Consider the following 16,623-nt stretch of genomic DNA (forward strand, 5'->3'; position numbering starts at 1 on the left):
AATAAACGGAAGAAAAATAAATGCCAACAACGTCTTTTGGGAGAAAAATAATTTATATACACATTTTTTTAAAAAGAAATTGTTAAATTTAATTGAAAAAGGCAAAAAAAGGCATTATAATTAAAAATAGGCAGTGGGGTCTCAAATAGGCAAAATGAAAAGGCTTCTAAAACATTCGAAACAACATAAAAAACGTATATCCGGAAAATTTTTATCAATATATGCAGTAGATAAAAAGAGGCATTTTGCCAAACTTCCGGGCTCTAATGATAAACATGTCTGGAAATATTTCATTTTTGAACTGGAAATGTCGGAGAATTTCATAATCAAAAAATCGTAGCAACCATGTCCTTCTCGAGTCATTCCAGTGGCTCATTATGTGTATTGAGGATGTATGGGCAATAAGAACTGTATAGTTCAGTGTGGGTTTCTGGTCATTATTGGCAATATATAGTGTATATAAAAATGGATAGTAAGTCATCATATCCTAAAAGAAAAATATATCTGTGCAGTGTAAAGTTGTGGGTGAATGAACAATACCCCTGGTGGAGGAAAGGGTGGATGACTGCTGTTAGCTGTCATGCATTAAGCCATTGTGAAGTACTGAGCATGCCTCGTAACATAATTGCATCCAGTGTTCTTTATTTCCCTCGTAAATATTATGGGGTAATTTGATAAAATCTGCTATAACACTTCAATTACCACCTTTTTCTGATATATTTCACTTTTACATGTAATAATGAAAAAATAACACTTTAACAATGTGCAGCAATTAGAGGCAAGTGGCAAAGGCCCATTTTTTAAAATTTCCTGCAAATTAGATTTTTGAAAATGTTGCATAATTTCTGTTTTTTCTTCCAAATTGGGAGACATCATTACATATCCTTAATGTGGAGAGGGACAATTTCCCCTAGGTCCTTCTCTCTGAGGCAGCTGGGGACACTGTTACCAACTTAGCTCTTTTGGTGCCAGATCTGGCTCTTTCATGCACTTGTTTGGCTGTGAACTGTGGCACACACACTCCTGCCCCACTATGATGCCATCACTAGCACCGGCCCACATAGACTTTTGCCATACATATACATTTTGATGTGACGGTTGCTGTGTCGTCCCACCCTCTCATACCTCCCCAGCTACTTTTATATAGCACCTTGACTGAGGTGAAGGTGACAATAATGTTATCCGGTAATCCGTTATTTTTGATTCATAAAACCATATTGAGATGGGTGATGCCATCAGATCTAGACGGTGAAAACTAAGAATAGATTGTCATTACTTTAAAGTTAAGGGTAATAGCAGCATCCCCCCACCTCCTTGACAACTACCAGGCTGTCCCACAAGTCCTGCACCATACAAGGGCGAAAATAAAACACAGAATATCAGAATCAAAGACAGACTTTATTCAGCAAAGTACAGGCCTCCATGTTCAATTACCTTCACCCATCTCTGGGACAACAGTTCAATCTGATGGCGATACCAGGTGGCAGGTTTAGAATTGAAAAACTCGCGACAGGCAGAATTTGCTTCATCATATGAATGGAAGTGCCGACCACACAGGGAATGTGAGAGAGAGCGAAACAAACCGTAATCCGATGGTGTAACTTCCAGACTGTAGGTGGGATGAGGTAATAACTCAAATCCGTCAAGCTCAGCCAGGGTGTTGGTCACTCTTCGAGACCGCTGACTGGGAGCATTGTCATTTTGCAGCAGTAACCTCTTCCTCCTCGTTAATGCCGGGTATTTCCCGTTCAGAATGGCATACACTCGGCGTAATTGTTCAGAATACAGTTCACATGTTACAGCATGACCTTCTGGAACAAACTCATAATGGACAATCCCGTCAATATTCCACCTCACACTCAGCATGAGCTTTTTCCCAAATCTGTCCTGTTTCACATGGGCGATGGCCTCCTGTCTTCTTTTCACCCACTGTTTACGTGTATCAGGGTTTTCAGAAACACCCACTTCTCGACTCCTTTCACAATTCTCCTCCAAAAACGAAGATCATGCGGGTTTTGTAGCAATGTCTGGCAAATTGCAACTCAGCGCTGGGCCTGCACCTCTGTCAGCTCGTGCGAACTTTGTCGGGGCTGTTTAATGGTGTAATCCATGTCATGCAAGCGACGGTTTACTGTCGATTTGGATGCCCCAACCACTCTTGCTAACACACGTGTGCTGGATTGTGGTGTAGCATTCACAGCATCCTGCAGAGACTCATTAATGTCCATCGGAGGCACCCCGTGCGGGCCTTGTCCACGAGGCGTAGATCACCTGAAATGAATTTTTTAAACCAAGGAGAAGCTGTCGATCGATTCACCACTTCTTCGTCCTCCTCACGACAAATTTCCCCCTCTGCCGCTTTTGCTGTTAGTAATTTTTTCCATAAGAAACGTAGCACTGCACGTAGTGCAATTTGGTCCTCACTCATCGTGCCTACTTTAACTTCATGGGAACACTTGCTACACATGCAGTGCGTGCCTTCACTTGATCCCACGAACCTGTCCTCTATGCCTGCCAACAGCCTTTCACCGGTGGCACCACCTACCCTCGCAAACTTCACCTCTTGGAGCTCAGTGTGCTGATGGTGCAGGACTTCTGGGACAGCCTGGTAATATCACCATGGGAGGCACTTTATCCAGCCTTTGTAAATCTAGCTCCTTCAAAGTCAAATTTAGCTCAATTAAAGGTGAAATTTAGCTCTTTTATGCACATCAAGTTTGGCAACACTGTCAGGATGGCTGTAGGAGGCAAGGAGAATTGTATTACGCTTATGGGAGAATTATTTTATTAGTTTTCTTGGGATATCAAATTTCTGATGGCAGTAAGAAACATATGATCGGGTAGATGATCCATTGAAAATTATATTTGTGCTAAAAAGAGTCTAAACTCTCATTTGTTTAGCCGTAACTTGAATTTGAAGTTGTCTCTCCAAAAGGAATACATGGGATTCTGTAAATACTTATTTATCATATTTTTCAAGCACTGTATCTAGCTTAATAATCAACTTTAAAAACCGCTTCCACTTGCAACATGGGGAGAAATTCATACTCTCAAATTATGCGTGGATTTTCATTAGCCCATTCCGACAATATAAATGCATGCATGGTGCAAAATTGTCACACCTCACCTTAAAGAGTGGTCTTTTTTCATGCTTCCCTCCAAATTTGGTCTATCTAGCATCTGTAGACTTGATGCTAGAAGCAAAATTCTGGAAATTGTTTCTGTAGGCTGTCGGCACTGCCACTCTTATATATTACTAGGGCAAATCAAAAAGTAAGTTACACCACCCTGTATAAATGAAACAAAACACATTAGAAATAAAATAATTATTGGACAAGAATATATGAACATTTAACTTCTTTCGACATAGTCACTAAGGTACTCCAAGCACTTTTCGAATCGTGTGACCAGTTTTTCCTTTCTTGTGTGTAAAAATTTCGTCCAATTTCAATTGTGTTGACTTTTGAGCTCATCGGTTAGCATTCGCAGCACACAGTGAGAGCACAGTTTACGACCCAACTGGTCATGAATCAACATAGACACACTATCGTAGGATATGTTCAGTTCGCTTGCAATCTCTCTTAATTTTCATGTGGCAGTTGGCAAGGATGATTGCATTCACACGCTCTGTTTTGTCGATAGCATTCACAGATGCAGGCTGCCTGTTCGTCGTTCATGTTTGTTCTTTCCTCTTCGAACATCTGGCACCATTTCCTGATCAGGGGGTGTGACATTGCATTCTCATCATACACCTCGACAATTTGGCGATGGATTTCAATCTGATTATGTCTTCGTGCCCACAAAAGTAGGTCATCAGAGTGTACCTCAATGTTGGACACCACCTCAATACGACGTGCCATATTCACACTGACTACTCGCATACTAAACCTGAATACCATAAAAAAGAAAATCCATTTTCTTTGTCTTCTTCCTTTAACACTCATTATTGTATATTGTATAAATTTCACCTCCACTAGAAGCCATCATTCTGGGAAAAATAAAACATTGTACAGACCTGGTCATTTATAAATATAAGGCAAAGAGTGACCGTTTCGCACCAGGTATAAATTTATTTTAATATCGTTGGAATGGCCACTGCTACTGAAAAAAAAGCAAAACAGACAAGAGAGTATGAATTTCTCTCCATGTTGCAAGTGGAAGCAGTTTTTTTTAAGTTATTAAGCTAGATATGATGTGTAAAAAATATGACGAATAATTATTTAAAGACTCACATGTATTTCTCATGGACAAACAACTTCAAGTTGAAGTTACAGCTAATCAAATGGAAGTTTTGACTTTTCCTAACACAAGTATAATCTTCAACCTATCCTGTTCTCGCTGATGTGTTTTTGTACACCATTGGAAGTTTGGTATTCCCAAGAGAAATAAGTAAAACCATACTCTCATAAGCATAATGCTAAGTTTTCTCTCCCTCCTATAACCATCCAGTCTACAGATGTCTCTTTCCCAAGGATAAGGTTGGTGGGGAGGAACAGGTTCGGGAACGTAGAAACTGTCACTCATGCCCTTGACACAAGTAGTACTTCTGTTCAAGGACATGTAGAAAGAAAGGAAATAATAAACTACTCCTGTGCTTGTGCACTTTTAATTTCATCCTGATACCTGAACTTTTATCACTAATGTGTTCAGTGGCGACTTGTGGCTTTTTTTGAAATGTAGGAAGAAGTTATGGTAAACTGAGGAAGGTTTGAAAAATGTGTTCAATTACAGTCACACAAATCGCTCGTACTATCCATTGCATTTAGAATGTTACCTGCAGGCCCACGCATAAGGTAGGCAAGGGACCCCTGCTCCCTTGAACTATGAAATTTTTTAATGTGAACCTATAAAAAACAACGAAAATACATGACGATATTTCAGATTTTGCAAGAATTTCGATTTTGTCCCCTCTCCCTGTCTTGTGGATTTAGGATAATAAAAAGTGTTGCTAACTCTAAAATTATGCTAAATGCTTCTAAATTGTGCTAGGATTTATTATTAATTACTTTTTTTTTCGGATTTACTTCCGTAAAATGTCCTCAGGAACAAAATCGACAGGATAAAGAAAATATAGAGGATGGATCGTCACATGTAAACAAATAAAGGTGTTGCTGTGTATGCATACTCCATTTTATTTGAAACAAGTCTACTGATGAAGTATAAATAAGATTTGGACGTAATTTTATTTCAATTTCCTGAAAACCTATTCCTTTGAATTCGATTTCCCTCTCTGAGGGACTCACATTTGCAGATTATACTAGATTTAATCATTATGCCAAAAGCAGGATGCTAGGGGCCAACGAAGATCAAACTGTGCTACGTTGAGTACCATTTTGATGGGGTTGGCACCACTGATGTAGGAAACCCTCGATGCTTCCTTGCTTGATCTTTGAAAAGTGCAACCTTCCCCCCTGCCCCTTTTCCACTCCTCACCCATCTGTCTGTAGGATGACCGTTGATGTTCCTCGCGAGCAGCAGTCAAGCCTGTGTATCCATCGTGTTTGGGTGCAGCTGGAAGGAGCCGAGCGGCACCAGTCAACGATTGACAGTAGCTAACCTATAGAGCGTCTCAACCTTAAAAGTCAGTATGGGTTAAATAGAGCGTGGCGTTGCCAGATAACAAACGGAGGCGCATCGAGTCTGTTAATTGCTAATGATTCCGACAATTTTTCTTCCTTAATATCATATAGGAAATCTTCAAAATCTATGTATTTGATGTATTTTGGGAAAAAACAATAGTTACCTCAAGATTTGCATGTAAATGTTTATATTTCAACGTAACTTTATTATTTTACATTTGCATTATATGTGTAATACATGCAACTATTGTTACTTCTTTCATTGAATGCTGTATCCTTTACATAAACATAATTAAATAAATTCAAAAACAAACATTAAGATATATATTTTTAACGGAAAATAAAGTAATAAAGTGTGCTCACGTACCTTTAGGCGTAACTACTGTCCTCGTTTGGTAATGACGTTACATCCTTCAAAAAATCTTGTTTCTCTTGATGGATCCGGTTCCATTGTATTTTCTCGTTCTGGCATTATTCTGTTTCTCCATTCTTTTAGACTTATTTTTTGCCGGTGTTCTGAGAGGACCTTTGGTTTCTTCCTTTCGTATTCTGTATATAAGATGTTCAGAACACTCTGTAACATCAGCCGTTGTCTTAAAGGCCTTGCTGATACTCTATCAATTATTAAACGAAATATGTAACTTACATGCAATCCACAATTAGCACACTGCACTTCCTACTTACCGGGCCACCTTCCTGCAACTGAACTGTAACCTCGGTGGCACGCAACGAATTTGATACGCGAGACAGCCTGCGTAAACAAACTACGATTGTGCAGTAAATAAAGGTACTGTGGAGTAACAATATTCTAAAAATAACTTCAAACAATGGTCAACACTTTTCTCGCTTGGTCTGCACGTGTATCGTGACAAACCGAAAAGTTTCTCGCTAACCAACTTTATCGTGTTACGGTCTGATGATTTATACAAAATATCCAATGTGTGTGTGTGTATATATATATATATATATATATATATATATATATATATATATATATATATATATATATATATATATTTGTGTATATATATATATATATATATATATATATATATATATATATATATATATATATATATATATATATATATAAAACTCTCCTCGTAAGCAAATTAATTCACTCAGGCGAAGAATATCATATCTAGAAACACCATAGATCCCATAGAAAAAAAACTGGCAAAGTTGTTCAAGCGGTTTGGAGTTTTACATTTTGTAAATTTTGTAACATGTGGCAATGCAGCGGTGGTACAGAAGGACAGCTATTGGCAAAACTCATGTATTAAAGAGAGAGGGAAGTACTCCATTTACTTCCATACTGACTTTTAAGGTTGAGGTGCTCTATAGTCAATTGTATGTACATTGTGCTCATAATTTTATAACGCACATTATTATTATTAAACTCCTAAAAGGTAGAGAACTGGAAGCAAGTCTAAATGAACTGTAGGAAGTTCCTCACTTCCTACATAGAGGAATCACCCCTGAATGTCTTTTGTGAATTACAAAAAGGACTGTTGTATTTGATGTTTTGGAATTTAGCATTGCTTTTCTTCAATTTTGGGGACTTCCTTGATGTCATAGTGGTAATGTTGTTGCTTTATAATCAAAGGGGCTCGGGTTCAGTACTGATGGAGGCACTTGGTTGTTGTTTCGCTTTGGAGCATGAGAGTGAATTTACTTGTTTATGACATCATATAGAATAAATGAATTTTTTTTTTCTTATTTTGTAATTTGTGGATTCTTGTTTTGAAAATATATATTTTGTTGAATCATCCACCTATCATACTATAAAGCAGTCTTTCAGAACATACATGCTATTTTCACATGATTTGGGCTTACAATTGATGTGTAAGTGTGTTAAAATTGTCAAATGTCTAAATTTTTTATACATTATCGTATTATTTCCCTTAAATGAAAAAAATAACCTTTTTGGGTATGTTGAATGTATCCAGCAAAAATGATATTTTGAACTGTATACATAAATGTCATATTTTTAGTATAGATAACGCATTTACTCACAAAATGCAGTATTTACACCATTTTTCAAGTTTTCATTCATAATGCAATGCTGGTCAAACATTTGAAATATGATTTCTCTAAAAATTCATTATCCCATTGCCTTACTTTTATTTGATATTGTTTTAAGCATGAAAATGACACTGGAAGAATCAAGGCTCCGCGTATGCAGACCTAAAATTAGTTTACAAATGAAGGAAATAACCAAATTATGAGTATTATTATATTTGCATTTTTTTTATATATATTTTTGTAATTTTTCTACATCTGTATGCACTCATTTTGTGATTGTGGCTACATAAAAATCCAGGCTTTAGTTATAAAGATGTGAAAATTGTGACTCAACCAGGTATTGAACCTCAGTCTAGTGCTAATGTTCTGCAATTGAGCTCGATCCAACTTCTGGCATCCAAACAATTTCTATAACTTAGATCTCTGCATATGTTGGTAATGTCCTTTCCAGATATACTCGTGCATGTACACTCTTGGGACAGGTGAAACACAGTAGTTGAGGGAACTAATTCAACAATACTAGCTATATGAAATAGCTTGTGGCACACAGATACTATGTAGGCCTAATAACTAGACACACATAAATGGCCTGTAAAAAGGTACAAAAATTGGGCACATTTAGGGATCAAAAGTGATATATAATATGACATTTTGGTGTTAAATGATGAATAAAGTCCCAAATTTAAGAACATTCTTCCTTATACTGTATAAAAATTTCAATTGAAATAGCAGATTTATGTAGTTATTGGAGCATTATTAATTTTTTTCATGTGTAAAGGAGTCCCATTTTTCCAACCCAAATTTTCCAACAATCCATGTTCAGGAAGAACTCCTGTTCTTAGTTTGTTCCTGTGGGATTATATACAGCCATATACTTTTGGAATAAACTTTCTAAGTGTGTTTTAACCGTGGGTCTGATGACAGAAAAGCATCTGCTGTAAAATTAATTGAGTAATGCAAGACCTCTTCCATTTGAAGTGCCAGAATGTTAGCAAGGTTCTAATTCTAGCGAGTTTCTTTTATTTGCATAACTGGAACTTATGAAGTGAATAATCCTTACAATCAGCTCTCATGCATACCTTGATCTTTTTAAAATTGATTTGTGTTGCAAATGCAGTGAAATCACAATTGTACCCTTGAAGCTATTCAAAAGTAAATTTTGAAAAATACTGCATAAATTGATACATGTTTGCTTGCTCCCTCAGGCAAGTGTTCAAGGTCAAAGGCCAGTTTAAGGTAAAATACTTTTCACCAAGCACAGATGGCGCGGCACATCTTTTGTGAAGTTTGATTGTGGTAGTGTAACCAGAAGCCTAGCAATAGGATTATCAAACATGATGAAGCATTTTAGATAGACCCATTTTCAATATTCTTGATTGTCAAGAATCTTGTATTCTATAAACTTCCATCTTATTGAATATATTATCATCATTTAATAAATTTGTTCTTAGCTTGGGGAAGGAATCAGTAAGGAATCAACCTGCATTAAGGGGTAATGATAATTTTTCTTTTCCACGAAGCATTTTATAGTTATGATAAGTTTATGAATCTTTTCACTGAAATATTGTGTCTACAGGAAAATTGTAAAACACAATGAAAAGGCTTTTGTTTCTACCCTGAACTGAAAACGTGAATTTTAACAAAAATATCACCAAGAAGGAAGAAACAAATTGGAAAAACATTTAGTGGCTACTTAATATTTCATGAAATACATCAGCTTCTAATGTGTGATGGTACTACAGAATTCTGGGAGGGGACACTATGAAGTACAGAAGGTTGTTCGGGATCTCTGGTGACGATTTTGAAAGCTGCTGGCGGCGCTGTTATCAATGTCAGTCCATCCAAACGGTGCATGCTGAGTCACGTCAGTACCGAGAACGCGGGTGCAGTGTGTTGTGCCATTTACCTACAACGATGCCGAAGAAAATTGAACCATACTGGGAGGGCTACATAACAGCCCTTTCCGATGCTAAATATAGCTATTCGGCGATCAAAGGAATGTGTAAGAAGCGTGGTTTTGTGATATCGAAGAACGGGATCGGTGCGGTATTGAACAAAAAAGGCAAAGGCCAACTGGGCCTAATTCCACAGGGGAAGAAACAGGCAAATCCACGAGCAGCTACGAGTCGTACACCGGAGATAGTGAGAAAAGTGAAGGCCCTTGTGTCAGGTGGTAACCCTGCCCCCCAAAGGAGTATCGCACGTAAGTTGGGAATGTCTGTGTCAACAGTGAACACCATAATCAAGAAGGACCTACAACTAGAAATGCGGCATAAGCGGCGAGTTCACAAGGTGTTGCCTCGTCACATTGCGGAACGTCTCACGAATGCTAGAAAGCTCTATGAGACCTATCTTGCAGGGGAGAGATGGAAAAATGTGGTGACATTAGACGAAGCATATGTCTACCTTAGTGACTGTCACAAACCCCGCGCGATTTACTACCGCCCTCGCGACAAAAACAATTATCAAACATTGTATCGAGAATGCCAGGGGTTTTCCACGGGGTTTCATGATCATCGCTGGATACTGCTATAATGGCAAGCTAGCAATTCGCCGTGTAGCTAATAATGTGAAGGTGAACTCCACGTACTATCAGGATGAGGTTTTATCACCCATTTATAACAGATATCCCGGCACTGTATGGGGGGGGGGGGGGGGGGGGCAAAAACCAGGTATGGGTGCACCAAGATAAAACATCCAGCCATACCTCCCGTTCGACTTGTCTGTTCTTACAGCGAATGGAGGTGGAAACTGGCTTCCGTGCAATTCCTTACAGCGACATTCCGGTCAAGGCGCCAGATGGGTCACCCATGGACTTCTGTGCATTTGGACTCCTAAAACGGGTCTTAGGAAAGAGTCGTCCACGCACTCTCAATGGCCTCTGGAAAGCCTGTCAGGACGAGGGAGAAAAGTTGGTCATGATAACTCTTCGGAAAAGTCTGTTGCAATGGAAATTACGTTGCCGGGCTATAGCGTGGAATGCTGGTTTTCCAATTAAGCATGATCGTTGGTGGCGACATGGGTTTTCATGAACTTATCACCCTTCCAACATTGTCCTCAGAGATCCCGAACGACCTTCTGTAGTTGGCTAGTGCACCAGCTTTGTAGTATAATCACAGGTCCATCGTAGGCTCAAGCAAAAATAAATTTGTTCACCTGAAGATGAGAGAAGAGATGCTCTCCTGACACATAGTGTTTAAGTATAGGTAAAATCACTTGGTAATGGATAATGCCCAATTAACATTGCATGATGATGATATTTTGACTAGACATGAGAAGATTTTAGGTTATATATATATATATATATGTACTTTTGGAACTTCAGGAGACCGCAATTGAGATTTCACTGCACATTTGATTTTGTAGCAAACATTTTGTAGATTTTTTTATGTACTGTTATGCATTCCATGTGTTGTATTTGCTTGTATATAATCAGTTTAATCTGTGTTTCCTAAACATGCCAGTACATTATAAAAGGGAATTTGAGATGAGCTATCCATCAGGTGTTGATTTGAAATTTGTTTTACGAGAATGTTGGGCTTGTTCAGAAGCAGGAGTCTTATCTGTGTTGTTTGGTGAAAACTTCATGACAGGTCCTGGCCTGTTGCATCACATATGTTAGATTTAGCATCTAGGACAATGTTAGAATTTTTTCTATTTTAAAATATCTGAAATTCAAATATTATGAAGTCGCCGTAATGAGTAATCATTATAAGTACTGATATATATATATTTAAAAAATTACCAATCCTGAAATGGGTATTCTACATTGCTGGTGATCTCATAATAATGTTGATTTTCAATATATGGCTTCTTACTTGCTGAAAGATTGTGAAAGTTCTAGGTATTTTCCCTTCATCTTGTCTCTCTCACGAATGCTTTAATCCTTGATCAACTTATTTGTATATTCCTGGGATCATACATTGAATTTTGTTGCATTTTGATGGAACCATTCTCTTGTAGCAGGTTGAAATTCCAACTACATAATTGCCAGGGTTTATGACATAACATTCAAATGTATTGACATCATGTTTCAGAAAGGACACAAACATATCTTCTATGTCCATGTAATACATTTAAACATTCCTTAATATTGTAAGTGATATGTAGTACCCTCTTCATGTCTTGACAGTTGCTGAAATGATTTCATATAGTAATCATAGTTAAAACAGATCACACATTCATTTCAATTTGAAAACAAAATTTTTACCCTGGCTGTGACACCAGTGTCACACGAGTGTTGTGTGAGTATACACACACTGTGTATCAGATAATGTTCGGAGATACACGTTTTGTGTGTTGCATGATTTTTGAGGCATCCAATTAGTAATGTTTAATTTGATTCTGGTTATATTTGGGAGGTGGAGGGAAAAATGCAATAATAATAATGGACATGGCTGAATATAATAAAACTAATGACTTTTGTCATTAACTATCGTAGACTAAACAAAGATCTCACACCCAGCATTGAAAGAAAAGTAGCCTAACCATCAACAAGTTCAGAAACAACATGGCAGACTCGACAAGAAAGGCTGTGATACCACACTACAGTAAATCACCACATCTATGTGGATTACCAAAAATACACAAACTGGGAACTTCACTTTGTCCGATAGTTTACTCCATACATTCCCCAACACATGCATTTGCCAACCATGTACTACAGATAATAACCCCTGTATCAGGCAACAGTATCTTACACATCAAAACTCTGAACATTTTGTATCACTAACTCAACACTGGGAATAGATGAAACCCTCACACACTAGTCATCTTTGATGTAGAAAGCCTCTTCACAAACCTCCCCATTGATGAAGTAGTGGTCAAAGATAGACTTCAGGACGATAATACACTACAGAACCGATCAACATTCACAGTTGAAGACATTATAGAGTTACTGTCCCTATGTATCAAGACAAAATACTTCCAAATAGACACTGACATTATTAGACTGCAGAAAAACAACAGTAATATGTAAACTAAAACAACTACAAACACTTGCAAAGTGGACACCACCTATCTGGATACTGAAGCACTGATGCGGCCAGCGCCAAAGTAAGGGTAAATGCTGACAGACATGCTCCCACCGCTTGGCATGCTGGCTGCCGCTCCTTGAACAACTCGACCATGGGATGCAATGTGTTTTTTTTCGTGGATAATCGGTTTGATGTTCATACTCACTGGTGTTTCATTGATAGTCTCTTCCATAACTATGTAATATTGTGCTTATTATGGATACCATTCATTAGTGCAGTGCTCATTTATATGCTTCGTTATACCGGGTGTCCCAGAAGTCTTTCCCTGATTACAAACTTTATTCATATCCGCTATATGCAAGGTAGAGATGTGAAAGTGGTGCCAAAATGTTGGAAAACTAACCAAGTTTATGTTTTGCAGGTTTCAGTAATGTGGCTGTAGTGTAGCAGTGTCAGTGCCAAGGAATCCAGAATTAATGCTCTTGACATTGGGTGGCATCTTTCCGTACAATGTTTCTTGGACTTTACAGGATTTGGGAATGAAGATAAATTCCATTTTTTTAAATACCAAGTTATTGATGACAGATATTCTAGACGAAAGAATTCTGTACATTTGAAAGTTCCTCTGCACTGTTATTGGTGACCGGGTCTCGTGATATCAGAGGACATGCTGAGCTTTTTCCTGATTTGTGAACATTTCCGGTTTTCTGGGCACTGACACTGCTACACTACAGTTACTCAAACCTGCAACAAAAAAACTTGGTTAGTTTTCCAACATTTTGGCATCACTTTCACATCTCTATCTTGCATATAGCGGATATGAATAAAGTTTTTAATCAGGGAAAGACTTTTGGGACACCCGGTATATTTTTTTCTACTATATAATTTAATTATAACATCTTACTGTCACAGAGGTAAGACCCAGGTTCAATTCCCAAGGTTAAATGATTTTAGGTGGGAATTTTCCCAACATTGTCCAGGTAGACAACTGCTAACAATTTTGCCATTTGAAAAATAGCTGTTTATATCGGACATTTTTATATATGGAAATGAACCTACTGGTTATATACAAGCAGATACAAAAAAAGTGTTGTATTCAACACTAGCCTGTTGATACAGGCTTGTAAGGTAAGTGCAATGTTGTTGATAGTGCATTATGAACCGTAGCCACTAGACTATAGGGGTGGAGGCACGCAGTTTTTGTAGATTCAGTTCAGCCTCTTAGGGCTTCCAGGCAACAGAAAACTTCCTGTATTGATATATCTTTGCGGTGTTTATGAAAACTGTGGGCATGAAGTTATGCCTGCTGTTTTTACTGGATGTTTGCAGGTGTATGGAATCATGTTTGCTGCGAACATAACTATCTTGTTGTGGAAAAAAGTGCAATCGTTGTTTTTTTATAAATGTGTTGGCATAACCCCCTATTAGAATATGTTGATGCAAGTTGTACTTGAGTACTACTGTATACTTTAGCTGTTGGAATGAAGCAGAGGTTTTGTTTCCATCTTGTTTATGAAGTGAACCAATGCTCGGCATGTTATGAACTGCAGTTTTAAGGTGAACATTTCTTGTATAGTAAAACAGAAGGTAATAGCAATTTCCACAATCTAGGAAAATTCTATTCTCCACTGCAAAGTCGGCAGATGGTTGTTCTCTCTCTCTATTGTTCGTTATTGATTGTCAGCTTTGATAGGTGTGTAGAGGAAACTATGTGAGAATTGAAGAAATATCTATGCAGAGGGTGTATGTGCTCTCACCTGGAGATTTATTTTACGTATTTTATATTTCCAAGATGAGTTCAAGGAATTCAGATTTGAGGTGCATGGAAAAGATAATGAGTAAACCCATTTGTGTGGTTCTTGTACATACAACTTTGTAATTAGTTCTAGTTATATGTTTTTATTTTCAATTTCAACAAAATACTTCATTGAAGAATGTAGTATAGAGGAAATTTAAATCCGCAGGTAAGTTACAATATATGAATTTGTAAAATCATACTAACTGGCATTCTTGGCATCAACTAACATTTAACATTGAACTTGTACAAATTAGAAAAAAATCCCTGTACAGTAAGAACTTACTTTCACCCACATGAAGTTTTATTTTTCAGTATAATAAGAATCGTGGACAATATATTAACGAGTATTTTTGTCTCACTATGTACATATTGAAAAAAGGATGATATTATATTTTGTTGCTGAAACCCATTTAAATTTCATAAAACTTCAAGGCTGCATAGCAGTGATTGCTTTGGAAAGTATATGTCTTATATATGTGCATCATTTGCATACTTCCACATTTTTCCACCTACCTCAATTGATTTGTTTATTAGTCTTTTACTTTTATGCACTTTTTCCCTCTTTCGTTCCTCCATTCCATGTCCCTACTATCATTATTGATAGTTTCCACTGTTCTCTTGATATTATTTTATTTCCCCCATTTTTATATTATTGTTCTGCATATTCTTGGTCAGGTTTCATATTTTTTATCTCTATACCTTCTGTTTCATCTTTACCATTTTATTTTCATGTCCAAGTTCCATCTCCAGAGCATCCTTTACTCTTTGTATCTGGCTTTTAAGTGTAACTTTTATCACAGACATTCTGTCTAGTGCTATGCTGCAGTAGTATGCTCCATTTTCTGATTTTCTTTTATCATTTTCCACTATTCAAAACTATATAAGCAGGGTGATGTAGACAGCAAAGCTTCTTCATATAGTTTCCCATTATTTCAATCCATGTGCAAGAGTTGTGATTATTATGAGAAGAGAAGAATTCCTGCTAAGGCATAAACCTTCAAGTGTATTTACACCTTGCCCATGTTTTCAAATGGTGAAAGCCACTTTCCGTTTCTGTTCATTCACCTCTCAGTATTCAATAATTTTATACGTAGCAATTTTCTCAGTAGACAATATTTTGATTTATCTTTAGAGTAAATTTCATACACACAGCTAAATCCTTGGATTGTTAGTGTGTTCTTAACTCTTGGTAATATATGTTTTCCCTTGTGATGGTTTCTGGTCCCCATCTGTTCTTCCGATTAAGACCTACATAATGTTTACATCTGTCATTTTTCAACATGGAATTTTTTTCTGTTACAATACTTGTTAATATTCTCATCACTGCCCTGTTTGTGTAATTAATGCATTGTATGCATTTCTGCAGTATAGTGCAGCTTTATTATTTTATTACAAAATGACATTATAAGCATATTAGTCAAGTTGTTTCATTAATTGTTGCAGGATTTCACCATATAACAGGAACTGGTTGTTTATAAATTTCCTTTCTAAATCTGAAATTTTTATTTACACTGGTCTAAACCACATCTTCCATAACCCTTAAAAAAATAACATTTCTGTGGTTATTATAGTTAATTTCCTACGTATAGAAATGGAAAAGGAGACGTGGGTGCTGTTTTTATGAAGAATGTGATTTGTTTTGTTGATGATCATATAATGGAACTGTATATGCATGCATTTTTTCACAATTTTCAACAGATACAACATAGCGGTCAATACTTCTAAAATATTTTTTAAGTACGTATGTTCTTCAGGTATTGATGATTTGTTGTAAACATTTTCTGGAATATTGCAAGTGTAGTGTGTGTGTATGCCTGGTATAAGGTTTAAATAAGCATTATTCATGAATATGTAAAAATTCATATTGATGTATTTATTCACAATCTGTTCAAGAACTTATATATTTTGTTTATTACAATATTTAGGAGATGCAGTTGACATAACTACCATTGTGAATATGGTATATTTTGATATCTACAGTCCGTGCTTTATTTTATCTTAAATTTCTTCAGGTAGAAATAATGTTATGTAGCCAAATGCTGAACAAGTTAAACCCTGCTATATTTAGCTTTATTTAAATTCCAAAGAGTTACACACATATGCTTTGATACATGGAATGGCTGTAAGAAATCTTCACACAAGTAATAATATGGGAGACAATATGATATAAGCAAAATAAGAATATCAGGCATTTCAGTCTTATGTGAATTTCAATGACACTTATATTTATAATTTTGACAATGAA

The 16,623-nt window shown here is 36.8% G+C and overlaps 1 protein-coding gene across 28 annotated transcripts in view; it reads left to right on the forward strand.

The window, feature by feature from the left end:
• The window catches only part of LOC145992033 (uncharacterized), a 280,869-nt gene that overhangs the window by 25,067 nt on the left and 239,179 nt on the right, over positions 1-16,623 (forward strand). The gene's annotated exons all lie outside the window — the stretch shown is intronic.

The sequence above is a fragment of the Lepisma saccharinum genome, chromosome 9, assembly GCF_977018435.1.
Source record: "Lepisma saccharinum chromosome 9, izLepSacc3.1, whole genome shotgun sequence".
Classification (NCBI taxonomy): Eukaryota; Metazoa; Arthropoda; class Insecta; order Zygentoma; family Lepismatidae; genus Lepisma; species Lepisma saccharinum.